The 19,827-nt window shown below is 41.8% G+C and overlaps 1 pseudogene; it reads right to left on the reverse strand.

The window, feature by feature from the left end:
- Positions 1-17,543: 17,543 nt before the first annotated feature.
- Positions 17,544-19,827, reverse strand: LOC104302623 (actin-related protein 6-like; annotated as a pseudogene).

Here is a 19,827-nt window from a genome sequence, read left to right on the forward strand (position 1 = left end):
GCTGCCCAGGGAGGTGGTGGAGTCACTGTCACTGGAAGTGTTTAGGAAGAGACTGGATGGGGTGCTTGGTGCCATGGTTTAGTTGATTAGATGGTGTTGGGTGATAAGTTGGACTCAATGATCTCGAAGGTCTTTTCCAACCTGGTTAATTCTATTCTATTCTATTCTATTCTATTCTATTCTATTCTATTCTATTCTATTCTATTCTATTCTATTCCATTGCCTTAACTTCTCCTTTGTTTGAGGGGGCATGCTGTTTGTTTAATAATCTCTATATTTCTCAGCCTCATCTCAGTTTGCTAGTTTATTTAATAAAACTTCCCTTTAACCATGATTGCTTTGAAAAGTCTACGCTTCAGCCATAATGCTCCTGTTTGACAAATAAACACATGCACAAAGGACAGTGCATTAGCCTTCTAGTTCTCATAATGCAATGTGAACAATATCAGTGTTGATACCACAGGCCATTAAGAGTAGCATGTGGAAGAGCAGAAAATTAATGAATGTATAAGCACGGGACCGTAAGGAACGAATTGGAGATTCTCTCTTAGATCTGTATGAGGGGCATCCTGCCACTAAGTATAAAAAGCAAGTAAGCTTATCAGGCAAAAACAGTAATTCAGCACAAGGGCTGCAGAAACTACTGCCAAAGACATCTCAGCTACAGAACTTAATGGATAGTTTGTATTAGGGTAAGGCAAAAATATTTGCATCCAAAAATGTTGATTTTTCTGAACCTAATAACAAGGTTTGGTTCAGCAAATATGAGTGTTCAAAAACAATAAAAATTAATTAAACTGTTGCCAGTGCACCCATCTCAGGATGCAATCACTCCTGTTTTCAAGGCCACTTCTTATCTTTCATTTGCAATACACAAAGCTGACATTGCTCTTCAACTGTTTTCTACTCCCTTTCTGTGAAACTCTTCAGGATAAAGAAGTCAGCTCATGAAAAAAATGAAGTCCTCCCAAGCACCTCAGCCCCTCAAAAAAGCATTTTTGTTTTTGGGTTTGGTGGGTGTAGTGGTTTGAGCCTTAACTGGGAGTTAAAAGCCCAGATGGGGGAAAGGCTGAGAATCTCTCCCCCACTCCCCCTTCCTCTCCCCAGAGAGGGGGGAAAAAAAAAGGGTAAGGAGCAAATCCACTAAACAATAATCTGGAGTCGGCTTGGAAGTAGAGAGGTGAAGAATTTTCTTTAAACAATATATATACAACAATAACAGGAAAGGTTCACAAGGGCAAGGAACAAGGATGGATGGGAGGGGGACAAGAAAGAATAATACAAAACCAGTCTTTCTCTGAGGAGGTGTGGAGGTAGCAGGGAGAAGGATCAGGTCTGGCCACGTGGCTGAGGAGCAGGAGGGCAGATGCAGCAGCTCTCATCCAACAGAGGCAGGAGCCAAAAGGAGAGCCAACAGCTACGACGTCCTGCTTTTTATACCCTAGCTGGGCAGGGAGAGGGGAGTGGAACAGACTCAGCTTCCCAGGGGAAAACGCCCTGCAGGGAGGGTAAAGTACCCGCAAGCCCTCCACCCTGCTTTATTTTTTTTGTTTTCAGAAAAGGGCATTAACCCACCACAGTGGGTCCAGCTACTTTCATTTTCAGCAGCTGTTAAAAGAACCCAAACAAACAACACCCTTCATCCCCCACCCCCCTAAAAAATATGCACAAGCAAGGAAACACCCCACCTTTCTTTCCCCTCCCCACTCTCCCCATACCTTTTTTTTTTTTAATGCCATTTTTTTCCCAGTGGATCAGTTCTCATTTGTAAGCTCCAAGTGAGATCTTTTGCAGTGATTCTTAATACAGTAAGTAAAATAATCTTTGGAGATCAAGTAGCTGATTACAGGTATCAAGTAACAAAGTTCTGTCTAAAGAAAATAAGCAAAAGGAGCTGGGCATCAGAAAACAGCATAGATATTGTGTTACTATACTATAAAGATGATGAGGAAGCTTTAAGGATTGTGCTGAAATAATAGCGTTCTACCAAATTCCAGGCTTTTTTCCCTTCAACTGTTTTCCCTTACTCTTCTGTGTAATAACCTTGATCCAAATTCCTCAGCTTCTTCATCTGCTCTTGACAGACCCTTTTCCCCGTAAGTCCAACCACTGAGCCTTTTGAATCCCCTTCTTAGGTGTTGTGCATGGACCTTAGACAACTATGTCAGCGTCTTCTGCTTCAGTCCTAGTACTGCAGCCAAAGTATGAGAAGCTGTTAGTGGTACTCTCTTTTCCAAAGGATTACTATTGTGCAGCCTAGAAAGTGTAAGAAGTATCACACCATAGAATTGCTAAAATTATACAGAGCATTCTCAAGCTCTGGTAATTTTTTTAAAGTGCTTTTCATTCCCAAAATGCAAGCTGTTATAGAAATGTCAACAATTATTGATCCATTTCAAACTGTGATTTGTGACAAATAAAACCTCAGGATGCATTATTGTATTGGAGGGCTGAATCTTCGCTTTTAAAGATAGGAATGATCTTCAGCCCTAATGAGGAGTATGCTGTATATTTGCATTTAATGGAGCAGCACTGGAAAATGGAGACTATGCATGGAAAAATATCTAGAATCTATACTTAGAAAATGAAGCAACAGTAATAAAATAAGTTCCATTTAAATTCAAGATAAAGGGAAGTAACTTAGAGTAAACAAAAAGATGAAGCCTGTACACAGGTCTGTGATGAGATACAATTGGAAAGGGACTACTCTGATGTACATTAAAAAAAAATTAACAGACTCCTTAAGAGCTTCCAAATGCCCACATGCCACCATACACAAAGGGATACCTTAGAAAAAGAGTTAGTTGAGGAAACCTTTAATTCACTATCTAACATGAAAACATCTGGATTGGATGATTTCCCATATAAATTCTATAAAGTCTTTAAAGAAACTTGGAGGTCCATTTCCTATGTAACATTCAGAATGGCATTTGAAGGTGCTGATGAGAAAAGGCCTTTGGGGTGATTCTGTTTGAAGCTGCACATATCCAGCACTGTTTCCCCTGTCTGGAGAGGCATTTCCAAAGGGCTTAAATTTATATTTCTCATTACTTAAAGTCACAATTAGGTAAACTTTGTTAACTGAGATTATTTTATTATTAATAAATTTATTTTTAGAGTAAGTAACAAGAATCATTAATCTTGAAGTAGAAAAAGGATTTGCTAGTAATGTTTTAGCTTTTAAACAGTGCTAATAGGCGACGTCTATATCAGCAAGTCACATTAGATTTTTTTAGAGCAAATATTGTTCCTTAAGTAAACAGAGCCAGGAATTAGTCAAAGCACAATTTTGCTCCTGTAAAATGCTAGTTTCTCAAAACAAAATGCTTTGCTATGAAAGTATTTCTTTCAACAATTTCCTGAGCTAGAAAATAATGCTTGGAAAAGTGTCGCAGCCTGTTCAAATTGCAAAATCTAATATTTTTCACTAATGTGCAAAATACAGGATAGTTATATTGGCAGTTTTAATAGGCTGAAGCATGCAAAAGAAAAAAAATTGCTTTAAGTGGTCCCAACCAAATCCTCCCCTGAATGAAAGGCAGGGTATCCAGCCTGAATCATTTCACTCTATTTCCCAGTTACCCATTTAGAAAGATAGAATAGAATAGAATAGAATAGAATAGAATAGAATAGAATAGAATAGAATAGAATAGAATAGAATAGAATAGAATAGAATAGAATAGAATAGACCAGGTTGGAAGAGACCTTCAAGATCATCACGTCCAACCTATCAACCAATCCAACCCACCTAAACAACTAACCCATGGCACCAAGCACCCCATCAAGTCTCTTCCTGAACACCTCCAATGACGGCAACTCCACCACCTCCCCGGGCAGCCCACTCCAATGGGCAATCACTCTCTCTGTATAGAACTTCTTCCTAACATCCAGCCTAAACCTCCCCTGGTGCAGCCTGAGACTGTGTCCTCTTGTTCTGGTGCTGGCTGCCTGGGAGAAGAGACCAACATCCGTCTGTCTACAACCTCCCTTCAGGTAGTTGTAGAGAGCAATTATGTCACCCCTGAGTCTCCTCCAGGCTAAGCAACCCCAGCTCTCTCAGTCTCTCCTCCATAGGGCTTGTGTTCCAAACCCCTCACCAGCCTCGTTGCCCTTCTCTGGACATGTTCCAGCAAATCAACATCCTTACCTAAACTGAGGGGCTTGGAACTGGACACAGGACTCAAGGTGTGGCCTAACCAGTGCAGCGAACAGGGGCAGAATGACCTCCCTGCTCCTGCTGGCCACACTGTTCCTGATGCAGGCCAGGATGCCATTGGCCCTCTTGGCTGCCTGGGCACACTGCAGGCTCATGTTCAGCCTACCATCAACCAGTATCCCCAGGTCCCTCTCTACCTGGCCACTCTCCAGCCACTCTGACCCCAGCCTGTAGCACTGCATGGGGTTGCTGTGGCTAATGAGCAGAACCCGGCACTTGGATGTGTTAAATCTCATGCCGTTGGACTCTGCCCATCTGTCCAGCCTGTCAAGGTCCCTCTGCAAAGCCTCTCTACCCTCCAGCAGATCAACTCCTGCCCCCAGCTTGGTGTCGTCAGCAAATTTACTGATGATAGACTCAATGCCCTCATCCAGATCATCAATAAAGATGTTAAAGAGCATGGGGTCCAACACTGATCCCTGGGGCACACCACTAATGACTGGCCGCCAGCTGGATGTGGCGCCATTCACCACCACTCTCTGGGCTTGGCCCTCCAGCCAGTTCCTAACCCAATGCAGTGTGCTCCCATCCAAGCCATGGGCTGACAGCTTGGCCAGGAAGATGCCCCTGATACAACGAAGATGCCCCTGATGCTATGAGACAAGCAGCTCTTTCGGGACTTGTTACAAGGACTAAGAAACAGTCCATAGCAAGATATTGAAGACATTTCTCCCACTTTTTATAGGTCAGGGTTTTGTTAATCTGGACCATCTGCTATCCTCTTGTCTTCCTGTTGTTCTTTGATTGTTTTGGGTCTGTTTTGTTTGCGTGCTTTGTTTTTCCTCACAGGGAAATATTACCACAGCAAGAGGGTTAATGCACAGCGGGGAAAAATAAATATCTCCATTTATGTAATTGGATCTTGTGTTTCTTTTGCTGGGGTTCTGAATTATTTAATTCCCTTATAGTTTCTTCTCTGACTTTCATTTCAACTCCGTCATTCTGGTCCTGTCAGTTTAGTTCTCTTACTCATTCTTCAACATTTCTGTCATTCAAACCGCTTGTTTCTTCCACTCACATCTTTCTTTCTCCGTTCCCACTCCCCACTTATTTTCTCTCCAGTAATTTCTTTTACCACTTTGTACTTCTCCCTCTCACTATTCTCTTTTTTTGAGTTCTCACTTTTCACTTCTATTTGTATTTCTTTCCCTATCCTCCAGTTCTATACCTCTTTCCTTATGCTTCAGCTCACATGGAGTTCTATTCTGCCCCACACCCTCACATATTTTTCTCTCTTAGCAAGATAGAAATCTGAATTGCAGTGTAATATTTTAGTGCAAGGGCTTATTCCCCCGGCACAAAAGTGATGGGAAGAGTGACACACAAAACTCAGGGCTGAGATAAAGAGATAAGAGTTTAATGTAACATAAGATAGCATAAGCAGAATACTTAATTACCTTAGCTAATAATCTAATTGATCTAAAAATACAAAGCATAATTACCTTAACTTAGCCTATTTGCAGGAGAAACACAATGATTTGGTGGGGTAGGGAGGGGAGAGAAGGGTAGGGGAAGGACAGCATAAAACAGAAAGCTAAACCCAGCAGCTACCTGACTCCCACTCTTTCCATCCCCATGTCTGCAGAAAAGAGACCATACCCAAGCAGTTGGAACCCAGAAGCAGCAACCAGAGCAGGAAGCCTCTCATGTCACAACCTGAACTTCAAGACCCACAATACTTTGCTCCAGTTAGCACTTCTCATTTTTGAAGCTGGCATGACTGCAGTGTGGTATGAATAACAGCAGCAGGTTCAATTCAATTCATGACAGACAGTCATCCCACTTGTTGACATTTTCTTTTTTCCTGCCCCTCTTCCCCCCATTATTAGTGTATAACAAAAGGAGAAAAATTAAGCTATCCAAGTGACAAGTACCTGTATGTTTCACATGCTATTAATACTGCTTTCCATTTAATATTACCCAGAGTTTTTACTACTTTTCTAAATATTGGAGACTATCTGTTCAGTGGTAATTTGACCCAAAGCTTGCATAAAACTTGTATAATCCTTGTGATTATGAGGAAAGTCTTGTAAATAGCTACTGAATGCAGCCAGTTCAGCAAGGTCAACCTGTGCCAGCAGATAACTTGAAACAGACACTACGTGTGCTACTGTGTTTGAGAGGTCTGTTGCCCAAAGGAAAGTATTTGTATCAAGATTATTAACTTTATTTTTACTGATAAATCCAGAAGGAAGATTCTGTTGAAATGTTGGGGGGGTTTTCTACAGTCAAAACCATCATAGATACTACATACAGTAGTTTTCTGATCCTTGCCTAAATGAGAGCAGGTCTCTTTGATTCCTTGGACAACAGAATTAAAAATAAAAGCAGAAAAAACAAAAGAAAACTATAGCAACAAGACTGAATTAGCCTGTAGGAATTATATCTACAGCTCACATTAGAAGGCAAAGGAACAAATATTTTTCTCTTCAGTCATAAAGCCATCGATCTATAAAGCACACTGCCAATGAGGGAAGTGAGATGTGTTCATGCTCTCAAGATTACAGTATGGCAAGACACTAGTGTCACCAATTCCATATGCTTTTGCACTGCTACTGCTTCCAGTAACGATTTCTCTCCTTCAGTAAAATCCTATCTGCCACTGGGAAGATGTATTTAAAAAACACTAAGAGAGAGGATTCCTTACTCCAGTCCATTCTTCAGACCTTGATGTCATTCTCTGAGTTTCAACAGGGAAAAAGAGGGAAACCAAAATTTTTATTCAATAATTGAGTCATGCATCACTTAACAGAATTGTTAGTTGCTTAGTCCTGTGTAACTTATTTACTGTTGGTATTTTAAATCCCACTACAGAGAGACTTTGGGAAGATTATGTTAAGCATCTAAGCCTACAATGTGCCTGTTATTTACAAGCTTCTTGCTGCCAGTTTTCCCGGAGAGTGCTGTCTCAAGAACCTACATACATTACACTTTTACCCATTCACGTGCTTTCCTGACTTTGTCTTTACAATGGGCTCTGTATTGCTGTCACTCTCTGACAGGGCAGTAGACTGGAGAATATCCTAGTGTTTGGCATGGTCCAGTCCTTCTTTTTTCAGTAGATATTAATTACATGGACATTTAATCCTATGTTTACAGATACTCTCTGTTAAAGGCACTCTGAGTTTAAGACTAGAAAAACAGGAGAAGGAGGAAAATCTGCAGTGGGCTGGGGAACGCCCTTAAACAAGGGACAAGTGTGGCTGAATGGCCTTAATGTATGCTTAATTGTATGAAAATATGAACTCTCAAACAGGTCTGTGAGATGGGAGTAGAAAATAGAAGGCAGTTGTGGTGGTGTCACATTTTGCCCAGAATTATGCCCCAGATAGTGAAACTTGTCCCAGTGTGTGGACACATTCCCCTCCTTTCATGAGGGGAGCAAAGGCCAAGGTGTTAGACAGGCAGCACAAAGAACTACGTGCACCCATCGCATGGGATGCTTGTGCTAATACCACATGTGGGCATAATTCTAGCTTCATGCTTTGTATAGGCTGAAGCCAGTTTTTTATGAGAGTGCCCATTGGTAAAATCCAGCCTTAAGAAACTTATGAGTATTAGCCCAACTTGTAAACAAGTTGGCCTCTTTGTCTTTGTCCTCTCTCCTTGCCCAAGCTGCTAAGCTTGTGCTGTAGCTCATTGCTATTAAGTCCTCTTTCTCCTACAAGCAAGCAAACTAGTAACCTCTGCAAGATGAGGAGAAGCTAGGCCCATTGAACCTCAGCTCTGAGTGTATCTCCAGGGGAGGGACCTTTGCTGAGAGCCTGAGAAGCTACAGTGTTGTGAAGCTACAGTGTTGTATTGCCAGTCTCAGCAGTTGGAAGAGCCCACCGTGCCTTCAAGGGGACTGGACCCCTGAGGGTAAGACTGCCCAGTTGATGGAGAAGGGTCTAGCTGAGTCTGGCAGTCCAAACGTCTGCTAAAGCCTTAAGTAGCAGACTAATGAGCTGCACAACTCTGTGTCAGCTCAGGAAGCAGGACCATCACCTCAGCCGCATGCCTGCATGACCCCGCCATTGCAGGAGAGAAGAGGAGTTGCCAGTTCCACCGCTCTGTGCCCTGTGAACCCCAGGGAAATCTAGAGCACCGTTCGTGCCCTGTGCTCCACCGCCACGACCACTCCTGAGAGGGTCCTGCCCACTCCTTCCAGCCAAACAAAGGGGAAGCCGCCTCTTTGCACAGCCTCCCTTCTTCCCCAGGCCATCCACGCCAGCCCCAAAGCCCGTTCTCACAGGGCCGACCCCTATCAGGACCGGCCCTACCAGCCCTGTCGGGCTGACCCCGCAGGACCGCTCCCTGCCTTCCGGAGAGAGCCACTTGAGTCCTGCCAACGTAACCTGCCTATCAGCTAGCCCACGTTCCGTCCCCCCTCTGCTGCCATGGAAGGGAGAAGATTGCCCCGACCGTCACCGTCTAGGCCAGCCCAGGAGCCAGCAGTCTGACGGAATCTAACCTTGCTACAAAGAAAAGACACAGTGTACCTTCCACGTGCTTTCCACCCACTAACTTTCAGTTCAAAGCACCCGGGTCCAGCAGCATAGCATTTCCAGTTCAAGCTTCTGACACATTGTAATATTCTGTATACAGTTAAGCAGCCAACAGTGTCACGTCGAGTCGCCACCTGGTGGACAAGCAGCAGAGTTACACACTCTGTTATACTAACAGAAATTAATTTTGTAAATATTCCAATGGGGTCCAAATTATAAATACTAAACCACTTATGGGATGTGTTTCACAGTTGTGCTCTAGAATATGTATATAAAATAGGGATTCATCGGTTATTGACATTTAATAATAAAATTCTTATTTCTATAATTAATATTTCATATTCATACATCAATAACCTCTTCACCACAGCAGTGTAGCAAATGGGATTCAAACAGTGTTTTTAAAAGTAGGGAACCATAGAAATAGAACAAAGCTGAGTCAGAGGGTCTTGAGTGGAACAACAGCAGCTTGAAACTAAGGAAAGGAGATGAGGCGGCAATGAGTTACAAAATGTTGTTTGAGACAGCAAGTGAATTTCCCATCATTACCATAGAGTGAAGAGAATGGAGATGCATTTTCCATCAGAGATGATGAAGTAACAATAAAGCAAGCATGCCTCTGCAAAGGCTGAGACAAAAGTTGGAATGACTATTTAGTTGTCACATCAAAGCCAAAATTTTTCTAGAGATACGTGATTTCAGTAATAAGCTGTTTTAGGTTCAAGAATGATTAGTGCAGAAAACATACTTGGTGAAAAGTGAGTACACTTAATGTTCTACCGTCTTCTGTCCAATATTGTGTTTGTCAGTTCCCTGATGATTTGAAAACCTAATTTTGGGAAACTGACAATGAAATAGCAGGATGTGCAGAATGAGATCACTCCCACAGAGCAGTTGGCCTACAGTACAAAGCAGTCACAAGCTTTCCTAGGGTGTTCCTCATCACAGTGGGTAAATTCCAGCCATGTGAAAAGATATTGTGGAAAACAGAATCCCCCCCCCAAAAACTGTAAAGTAAACTAGTTTACAGAGGAAAAATTAATTCCACTTCTGAATAACATTCACAGCCATCTCTCTTTGTTTTTCATGTGAAAAAATGATGTTTTGGAAACCAAATGGCACTAGAGCTAGACAGAACATTGGTCAGCAAAATTAAATACATACATCTATGAGAGATCCACTGTGACAGATGGAGCAATTAAGTTTTTAACATTAATGCAAATCATAATACATTTTCTGAGGATATCTATTGCTAAAACATTGTCCACAAGCTGATTTTTAAATTAAGACTTTCCTTCCTTTTGCCTTATGAAAAAGTCTAAACAAATGGAATTTGTAAATGAACAATAATGAACAATAATGAACTTCCTATATGCCTGATGTGGGATATTTCTTGATGCTAGGAACTATAAACACAAAACACTAAAAATGAATGAGATTCACAGACTGAGCTCATGTGGAAAACTGAAGTGTGTTCTGAAAAGCTATTTTCATAAAAAACAGTCACACAGTAATTGCAAAAGCAACTCTGAAAAGGTTTAACTGCCCACTGTTTTGCAGTTTGTATTCCAGGTCCTCTTTCCAAGCTTCTTAAAGTGTTTTCTTCTTTTACTTTTGGGCTGGTGAGAAATTGTGGATGCTATCATGTATGCCCAAAAGGAAACTGAAAATTGTTTTTGAGTGTGACAATCCTCACCTTGCAGGGGTGCATTTAGGGCCTTGTTTTGTGAAGATAGCCTTGAATTTTGGTGCTCTGTGTGTGGACAAAGGCCTCATCCATCCACAGCTCTTTTTTTTTTACACCCCCTCCCTCCTTGATACAATTCTCTTCCCACTTCCTTGTTCCCCAAAGGGAAAGCAGATTCTTGACCTCAAAAAGGGGGACAAGGAGACAGAAGAATGTTCAGCAGATAAAATAGAAAGGAGACAAGTAAGTATTTGTGGGAGAACAGAGCCAGGAAGAGGGAAGTCTCTATCCCCTGGAGAGACAAGCAAGTCCATCAACCCAGGCTGTGAGGAGCCACAGTAACCTTAGCAAGATCTTTCACAAAAGGATAGGAGCAAAGCAGAAGGGCAGCAAAAAAGGTTTTAACGTCTCAAAAATATGCCACAAACACAAAGAAACTTCTTCCAGAAATGCAAATACTCGAATACTCTTATTCTCTAGGGAAAGACTGTGGCTCATATGCATGTGACACAACATATGTCAGTTTGTCACCAGTACTGAATGGGTCATTAGGATATCACAATGCAAATGGGATGGGAGACATTTTTCAGGTCTTTCTAGTGAATGACTAGAAACAGCTTAAAAGAATACATGTGAGGTACTAGTGATTAGGATCCTTCAGCCTGGAGACTTCACACCTTCCCCCCCCCCCCCCCCCATTTGTAACATTTGTCTCTAGAAAGTATCCCATAATCATCATCAATTCCATAACGCAGAGAAAGAAGCTCTGTGTTCCCTTCAGAAATCCTGTCAGTTGCTTCTTTGCTCCCTCCTAGACATGAAATCCAGATGAGCAGACAGTACTCTTTTAGAGGTCTTCATTATTGATGGATGAGAGGGAGAAAGCAGTTCCATGGAACTTTCACCCTAGGGAATGTCCCTCATTCAATCCTATATATTCCATGCCATCTTGGCAGACTTTTTTGTTAGTCTTTAAAATTATTTTATTTCCTGACATATTACTATGAAGTAATCATGCAATTCCAATGCACTGGTAATTTGAAGTAACTTTTAAGGCATTTTTAAGCAGAAGAATGTTGGAAAAAAAGGTACATTTGAAAAATACCTTGACTGACTGCAGAGTCTACCACAACTCACAAGCCTCAGCGCAGCAACAAATACCCCAAGGAGGACATGCATGTGTGTGTGTGTGTGTGTGTGTGTGTGTATATATATGCTAGATACTTGTTTTCTTACATGTTTTCTTAGGAAGAGCTTTCACTGATTGTGTTCTGCCACCTAGTGATCCACAAAAGCAGAAGTTCTAGTGATCCTGTGGTAATGTGAGGTATCAAAAAAAGACTAAAAGCAGTAGATACAGGAATGAAGATGTGAACAGTGCTATTGTAAAGCCATGGAGTGCTCAGAAGAAGAAAGGATAAGAGGAGGTAAGCAAGAAGCTTGGGAATACAATAGGTACCTAGTAAATGAAACATGACCTGAAAACTCAGTCTGGGCTCTGACAGGGTTTTATTACATCTGTCAAGGACAAAGAGTTCTGAAAGTTTTCCTAAGTAGTTTCAGAACAAGCCAGATACTGTGATTACTTATTAAAGATGAGTGTCTAGCACAGAGAGTACCTGCATTGACTTCATAGGAGCTATTTTCAAAACCAGCATGTAACTGCAAGGACAAATACCCGTTTTTGGTGGTTTTTTTTAGTGCCTGGACATGATTATTTAAAAATCTGTGAGGGCTGGATGTCTTTTACATGCTACTTGTGAATTAAAAGGATGTAAAAGGTTGTTAAGGGAATGGAACATCTTGCTTATGAGGGAAGGCTGAGGGACCTGGGTCTCTTTAGCCTGGAGAAGATTTATAGGTGATCTCATTAATGTTTGTAAAGATGTGAAGGGCAAGAGTCAGGAGGATGGAGATAGGCTCTTCTCAGTGGTGTCCAATGACAGGATAAGGGGCAATGCGTACAAGTGGGAGAGTAGGAGGTTCCATGTCAACATAAGGAAAAACTTTTTCACTGTGTGGGTGACAAAACACTGGAATGGGCTGCCCAGGGTGGTTGTGGAGTTTCTTTCTTTGGAGATGTTCAAAACTTGCCTGGACACATTCCTATGTGAACTGGTATAGGTGATCCTACTCTGGCGGGGGGTTGGACTAGATGATCTTTTGAGGTGCCTTCCAGCCCCTAACATTCTGTGATGAGTCTACCTTGAACTTAGCAAGCTCAGAACTGTGTAATAGAAGAACAGGCAGTGAGATGGATTAGGAATTGGTTATAAAATAGAGTCCAATAAGTGGTGGTCAACAGTGCCAAATCCATCTGAAGACCTGTAACTAGTGGAGTCCCCCAGGTATTCCTGATGACTCCAATCCTGTTCAACATCTTCATCAATGACAATGATGAGGGGACAGAGTGACAGAGTGTCTGCTCAGCAAGTTTGCTGATGATACTAAACTGGGAGGCTTGGCTGAGACACCTGAAGGCTGTGCAGCAGTCCAGTGAGACCTGGACAGACTGGAGAGCTGAGCAGAGTGGAACCTAATGAGGTTCAACAAGGATGCAGAGTCCTGCATCTGGGAAGGAATAATGAAGTACCTGTAACCAAAAAAATCAAACCAAAACAAAAACCCACAAAAAATGCCCAAGCCAACCAAACAACACACCCACCCAAGCCCAAAAAACCAAAAAACAAACAAACAAAAAACCCCACCCAAACCAAACAAAAAATTTGATTTAACACAGCCAAAGAGCCAACTAATATCAAACAAGACTTTTGTATGACAACTTCAGTCAGCAGTTCAGGACCTCTGGAATGTTTGGGGCCATAGAGACAACATGTAGCAGCTATGGAAGGTGGTGGAAGGTGGCTGGGAGGGTGCAATGTAACATCGGTCATTTGGTGTGGGCAACAAGATTTTTTGTTCGTGTTGTTATTGGAGCTCAGATGTTACAGCAGTGCAACAAGGTTTCTTTGAAGGGGGGAAATAATATTGTTATGAGAGTATCCCAGGCTACTGCTCCATATTAAAGACCAGGAACAGAGACATCACAGAGCTAAGACATTTTCTCAGGCACACTTGGAATCTGTGGCAAAACTCACAACTAGACACAAATCCTTAGCTTGGGGACTCCAAACCCAGCAATGCAATTGCCACTTAGGTAGGAGCCCTTCACTAGCAGTTGGAGAACAGGCATAGCAACAAGACACAAGTACATGCCTTACAGATATTTAATCCTGCTAACATGCAAGATTTTGAACATAGAATTTTCTTATTTTATCTAGGCAGACATAGTCCTAAACTGTCATCTATACCTGCCACCACAGAACATACAGCAATCTCGTGTACTGTGCCCACATCTCCCAGACATTTGTAGCCACTTGACACCAAAAGTACCAATCAATAGAGCAAAAAGAAAATATCTGCTTTCATTATGGCAACCATGGCAGCCCACACATTCTGATCAATGCCTTTTGAAGCAGTGCATTGGTTGCTATAGCAAATCCCTGTGCTGCAGAACACCATAGCAACAAGAAAATGATCCGATTTGTTTCCTCCATAAAACCATAATGGAGTAGTTCTGAGCTAAAGGGTAAACTGGTTTTCATCATTCTGTTTTTCTGAATATTCTCAGGTTTCAAATTCAGGGCTCCACAAGACAAAACAATGCTTGTGCAGAGTTACACAGAATGTTACATGATATTGTATTAATTGAAGTACTTCCATCAGCTTCTGTGGACAGAACAACTTTAAAACCAGGTTGAAGCCAGATTCAAATCAAATGAAACAAACCGTGATCTGATGCATACTGTTGTCAGTGCGTGGTAACTCTAACTTCATTAAGACTGTTGAAATCAAGACTGATGAAAATGAGAAGGGAAGTACATGAACATGGAAGTTCTATAAACTAACACTTGCTTTAATGTTTGATACTAGACAACACGTTAGGACAGCAGCAAGTCTACTTATCCTATGGGCCTTCTTGCAGAGTTGGGATGATGCCACAAGGATGATCTGTGCCACAAACTCCAAACAAAGGGCCTCACATCATCTGCCTCCAGGCTACATACACTGGTGCTACCTGCTGCCAAGATGGGCTATTTTCTCCCTGTGACATGTACTTTACAAGGGCAGAGAACTTCCTTGCCCTGCATCAGTACATTAGGTTTTTCTTCTACCACTGCTAGTGTGCATGAGGTTCAGAGCTACCTTCCCAGCTCTAAGGCACTGCTGAGCAGCATGATTAATTGACCTTGGAGGAGTATATACTTAGATATACTTGAATTTTGTAGGTCTGTGAGTGATTCACAAACTCCCCAAAACTGGGAACCATGGATTTATGACCCTGCATAATGGGAAGCAGTCTGACTAGTGCATAGTAACAACTACTTCAGGCTGCAGAAGAAAAGAATTGTTATTCATATTTTCTATCTTTAGCACCTCTCTTTACTCATGTCTTTTGTGAGAAAGAGGTGGTATCTGGTTTGGAGAACACTTGTTTGGCTCCATAACTTGCTGTATGTGACTTGCCTTTTTCATATAGTCAATTATTGACATGTTCATAAAGATGTATAGGTTGCAAGTGCTGCTGTGGTATATAGAACTAGAAAAAGAATTTGTTTCTAAAAGTTCACTTGTTTTTTCCAACTGCCTCCTAGGCAATTAAGATAGAAATATTCTACTTACTTAGCAGCCTCTCAGTTCAGAAAGAACTTGTTTTACATTAAATAGAGGTGGTGTTTGGTGGTTTTCTTATTGTATATGCTCTGAGCACAATAAAAGCTGCATTGTGTGTTTCCTGGAACTATTGTACACTGAAATGTGCAAAACATTTCCTGGAATGATTAGCCATGATTTTTAGTGGCTGTGATGGTTTAACCCACCCACATTAACAAAAACTTGGCTAAACTCAGTTGGGGAAGCAAATGGAAAGCTGTATTATACAAGCAACACTACACTCTACAGTGGAATGCAATGAATATGTACAAATATACAGTATTTACAGTATCATACAGGTATTTACAAAGAGGGGGGAAAAAAACATGGAAATCTTCTTGTCCATGAGGACACTGCCTTGCTTCTCCCCTAACTTCTCCCTCCTCTTTTACTTCTGGTTAATTAGAAGAAAAGAGAAAAAAAGAATGTTAGAGAGAGTTCAATTAGCTCAAAGAATCATTAAAAGTCAGCAATGCTTATCTCAACGTTAGCTGACAAGGGTCTCTTCAGCGAAGCAGACATGCATGCCAGCAGAGAAAAAATGGAATGAAAAGAAATGTGAGATATTGCTAGGATACAAACCACACATCTGACCAATGAAATTAGTTTAGAATAATCTCTTGTTTTCCTTTTTACACCCGACTGTGCGTTTGTTTGTACTTCTTCACTCTCCTGTTCGAAAACTGCAGCTATCTTTTTAAAGACACAGCCTGAAACTGTCACAATCCACCCCTTCTAAACAATTTAATTGGCTGTTAGTACTATCCATCTAATCTAAAACAATATCTACAATTTGTAAATAAAGTTCACAGTCCATTCTGGCTGTCCTCAAGTGTAGATGACTCAGAATTCCAAGAAAACCAGGAAACAAGAAAAAAACAGAAAACAGTTTGTCTCTCCACAAATGAAGCAAAGAAAAGGAATCAGGGACTCTCAGTTGACTCAGGGCTCTCAGGGTTCTCAGGGTTCATGTGCTGTAGTTTCCTCATGGATTCTTCTCTTGGGCACGATGTTGCATCTGTACAACACTCTGAAGTTAAACTCTCTCAGCTAAAGTTAGATTTCTTTTTGGAATACACTGAATTTCACCATTCTCTTGCATTTCCCAGTAAGTGTGACCAGGACCTGCAGCACAAACCATCCCTCAGACAGGTTTGGCTTCTCCTGAAGGAGAAAATACCCAAACAGTTTTGCCCAACAGATTCTTTTCTCTAACAACAGGAACTCTATCACCTTCCACCTTTTGTAGCAAATCTGAGTCTGCAGGTCCAGCTCGACTCACTGAACCTCTACTATTTACCAGCCAGGTTGCTTGTGCTAAATGTTTCTTCTAGTTTTTCAAAGATTCACCCCCCATGGCTTTGAGAGTGGTCTTCAGTAAATCGTTGCAAATCATCCTCCTTGGAGGACATCTGGTTCTAACAGTTGAAACTTGTATCCATCTGGAGGAAGAAGAATTGAAATTATCTCCCTGTGCCAATTCGGATATGGAGGTTTTAAATTCCTCCATTGTCTCTTTCATACAATTCTCATTTTTTCCAGAGTTTCAATGGCTGAAACCAGAGAAACATGTGTGAGACTGTCCTCCAGTTGTCTCCTTTGGTCAGTGAAATGGCCAACAGTAAGAGGCACTCCACCATAATTTCTTGCCACAATTCTGCTTGCCAGAATAGTAGCAAGGATTCAGAGTACCATGGTCTCCATACATCACCTCTCCCACAGCAAACTCTCTCAAGCACTTAATTCCCTCATCCACAGTATTCCAAGGCTTAGGGTTCCATGGAGGTTCATATCTGGACGGGTACCTCCTAAGAGCTGCCAGTATAGGGTGTGTCCACAGAGAAACCTTACCAAGACACCTGCCTACATGTCTATCTATTCCACTACCTTTTGAAAAGGTTCCAAGCTGAGATGCTGACTTGTCTCCTACTACTAAAACTGGTGCACCCATATCAAACCACCTGCCTAGCCATGTTATAATTGGCTCATTCTCTCCTCTAATGTAATCCTTTCTCACATGCCTGATTTCCTGTCTAGGGGCATTTGCTGTTTGAAGGTCATCCTGATCCTTTTCTTCATCAGTCTCTACCTCTTGAGGCTGCTGTCCCCATAATCCTGCTGCTACTCTCCTAAGGACCTCTTTAAGTTCAGAAGCACCTCCATTAGCTCCTGACCTACCAGAGCCTGTATCCTGTCCTGCATTTCCACTATCCATTGATTGTCTCAGTAATTCAGCTGTATCTTTAAGGCAAACTTTCTCTCCATTCTCAGAAGGATCCTTTTTAACAGCAGAAAGTTCTTCACCAGCAGAGGGATCTTGCTGTTCTTCTGCCTCTGCTCCTGCATCTGCCTTGCACCTGCCCGTTTTATCCAAAGCTGCGATTTGTTTAACTGGGGCTGTGTTTGAATTTACAGCAGGCTTTGCAGAAGCAGAGGAAGTTTACAAGGAAGCAGCATCGGCAGGCAGGCTTTGAGACCCAGTGGCTGTTGCAGAGCTCGACTCCAGTCCTGTTACTGCAGGAGGAAACCCTTTTGCCTTGTTAATGTCTGCCTGTGAAGCCGCAGATGCCATCTTAGCTGCTGCTGCTGTTGCTGTGGCCACCATCTTAGGTGCTGATGCTGCTGTTGTGGGCTGCATCTGCTCCCCCACCACTGGCTGAACACCAGAACTGCCGGTGGTCTCAATAACTCCTCCCTGCCTATTCCCAGCTGTTTGCCCTGTTTCTCCTGTTTGTCTTGCCTCTGTACCTTTTTCATCACTAGAAATTCCTACTTACGAGTTAGAGCTACTTCTTCTGCACCTATGGCTGCTACATCTAAATATAGAACACCTATTCTCTGCACTTCTCTCTCTGTACAGTGGAATTAACAAGAACACAACTATTATCACCAATAGCAAATTCACACATAGCAAATAAATCACTTTGGAATCCCAGCTGCTCACATAGCTCTTGCTTACAGGAATGCTGAATTCATATATCTCTATTGGCAGCGTGGTGGTCACCTTATCATACTTTCTAAGCCAAAGAAATCCTAAACAGCAGTCATAAAGCATTTGCAGCTTGTATTTAAACCAAAGGAACAGTTTATGTGTCAAATATCTTCCCAGTTTATTAAACATCATTCCCATGTACCAGCTATATAAAATCACCATCAGAACAGAATATATAAAATGCCACAGGACCCAAAACAGCTTCATTTTGCTTCCTTAATCTGAGCAGGAATTAATCAAGCAATTGCCCCATGTTGAATAGGCACCAATTATTTTTTTGCAATATTGAAATTGAAATTTCCCCCAGCATTAACTTTCAGCCAGACCAACTCAGTTAGAAGCAAATGAAACTGTATTTACAAGTGAAAACTACACGCTACAATGGAATGCAATGAATATGTAGAAAATATACAGTATTTACAATATTATACAAATATTTACAAACAACACAGAAATCCCCCATGTCAAAAAGACCAGGAAAGCTGCTCCACTGCCCCTTCCCAAACCTCCCAAACCCTGCTGTACCAAGAGAGAAAGAGGAGTTGAGAGAAAGAAGTATTAGTGTCATCTCAAGGCCAGCCAGAAGCAGCACATTATCTTCTCCCCAGTGAAACAAAACAGCCAAGATCAGAAGAGAAGAGAAAAGGAATGGGAATGGAAGTGAAATGTGAAGAATTGTTATGATATTGCTTCTCTTATCCCAGACATTACAGAATCACAGAATCAGCAAGATTGGAAGAGACCTCAAAGATCACAGTATCACAGTAAGGTTGGAAGAGACCTCGAGGATCATCGAGTTCTACCTGTCACCACAGACCTCATGACTAGACCATGGCACTAAGTGCCACACCCAATCCCCTCTTGAACACCTCCAGGGATGGTGACTCCGCCACCTCCCCGGGCAGCCCATTCCAATGATGAATGACTCGCTCAGTGAAGAACTTTCTCCTCACCTCAAGTCTAAACATCCCCTGGCACAGCTTGAGACTATGTCCCCTTGTTCTGGTGCTGGTTGCCTGGGAGAAGAGACCAACCCCTTCCTGGCTACAACCACCTTTCAGGTAGTTGTAGAGGGCAATGAGGTCACTCCACCACCTCTCTGGGCAGCCCATTCCAATGGCTTATGACTCTCTCAGAGAAGAACTTTCTCCTCACCTCGAACCTAAAAAAATTTTTGTAAGAGATTGTCTCCTTTAGGTGGTTAGTTAAGAGTTAGTTAATCCTGATGATTGCTTCTTTTTTTACTTCTACAGTAAGGTACAATGTGTGTAAAGGAATATCCACTATCCACAATAATATAACACAGCTGTGATGGATTATCTCAGAAGTACCCGTGAGCACTGAGAGCGCCAGCATTTACTCTGAGAACTGCTTGAAACTGATATTCTTCAAATAGAATTTTATTCATGAATTCTTGGATTGAAGTGAAGTTAAAATAAGGTTCAGTAATAATAGTATTGGTGTCTACAAAATCCACTTGATACATTTCTTTTCTAAAAAGATAATCCTAAACCTCTCTCTGGACATCCCAGTTCACCAAGTAACCTTTCTGAAGAGGGAGAATGTAAAAAAGCCCAGAGGGATCTTTAATTTCATCCAGTTGATTTGCTGTGAAAGTTTTCAAGCGTGCAGTCTTTGATCAGAACTCACAGTTTGGAATAACACTGACATTTGCATGGCTGTAGCCGATCTTGGCATTGTAGGCACATTTATCCAGCACCAGGGTTGCCAT

Source organism: Dryobates pubescens, chromosome Z (assembly GCF_014839835.1).
Source record: "Dryobates pubescens isolate bDryPub1 chromosome Z, bDryPub1.pri, whole genome shotgun sequence".
Classification (NCBI taxonomy): Eukaryota; Metazoa; Chordata; class Aves; order Piciformes; family Picidae; genus Dryobates; species Dryobates pubescens.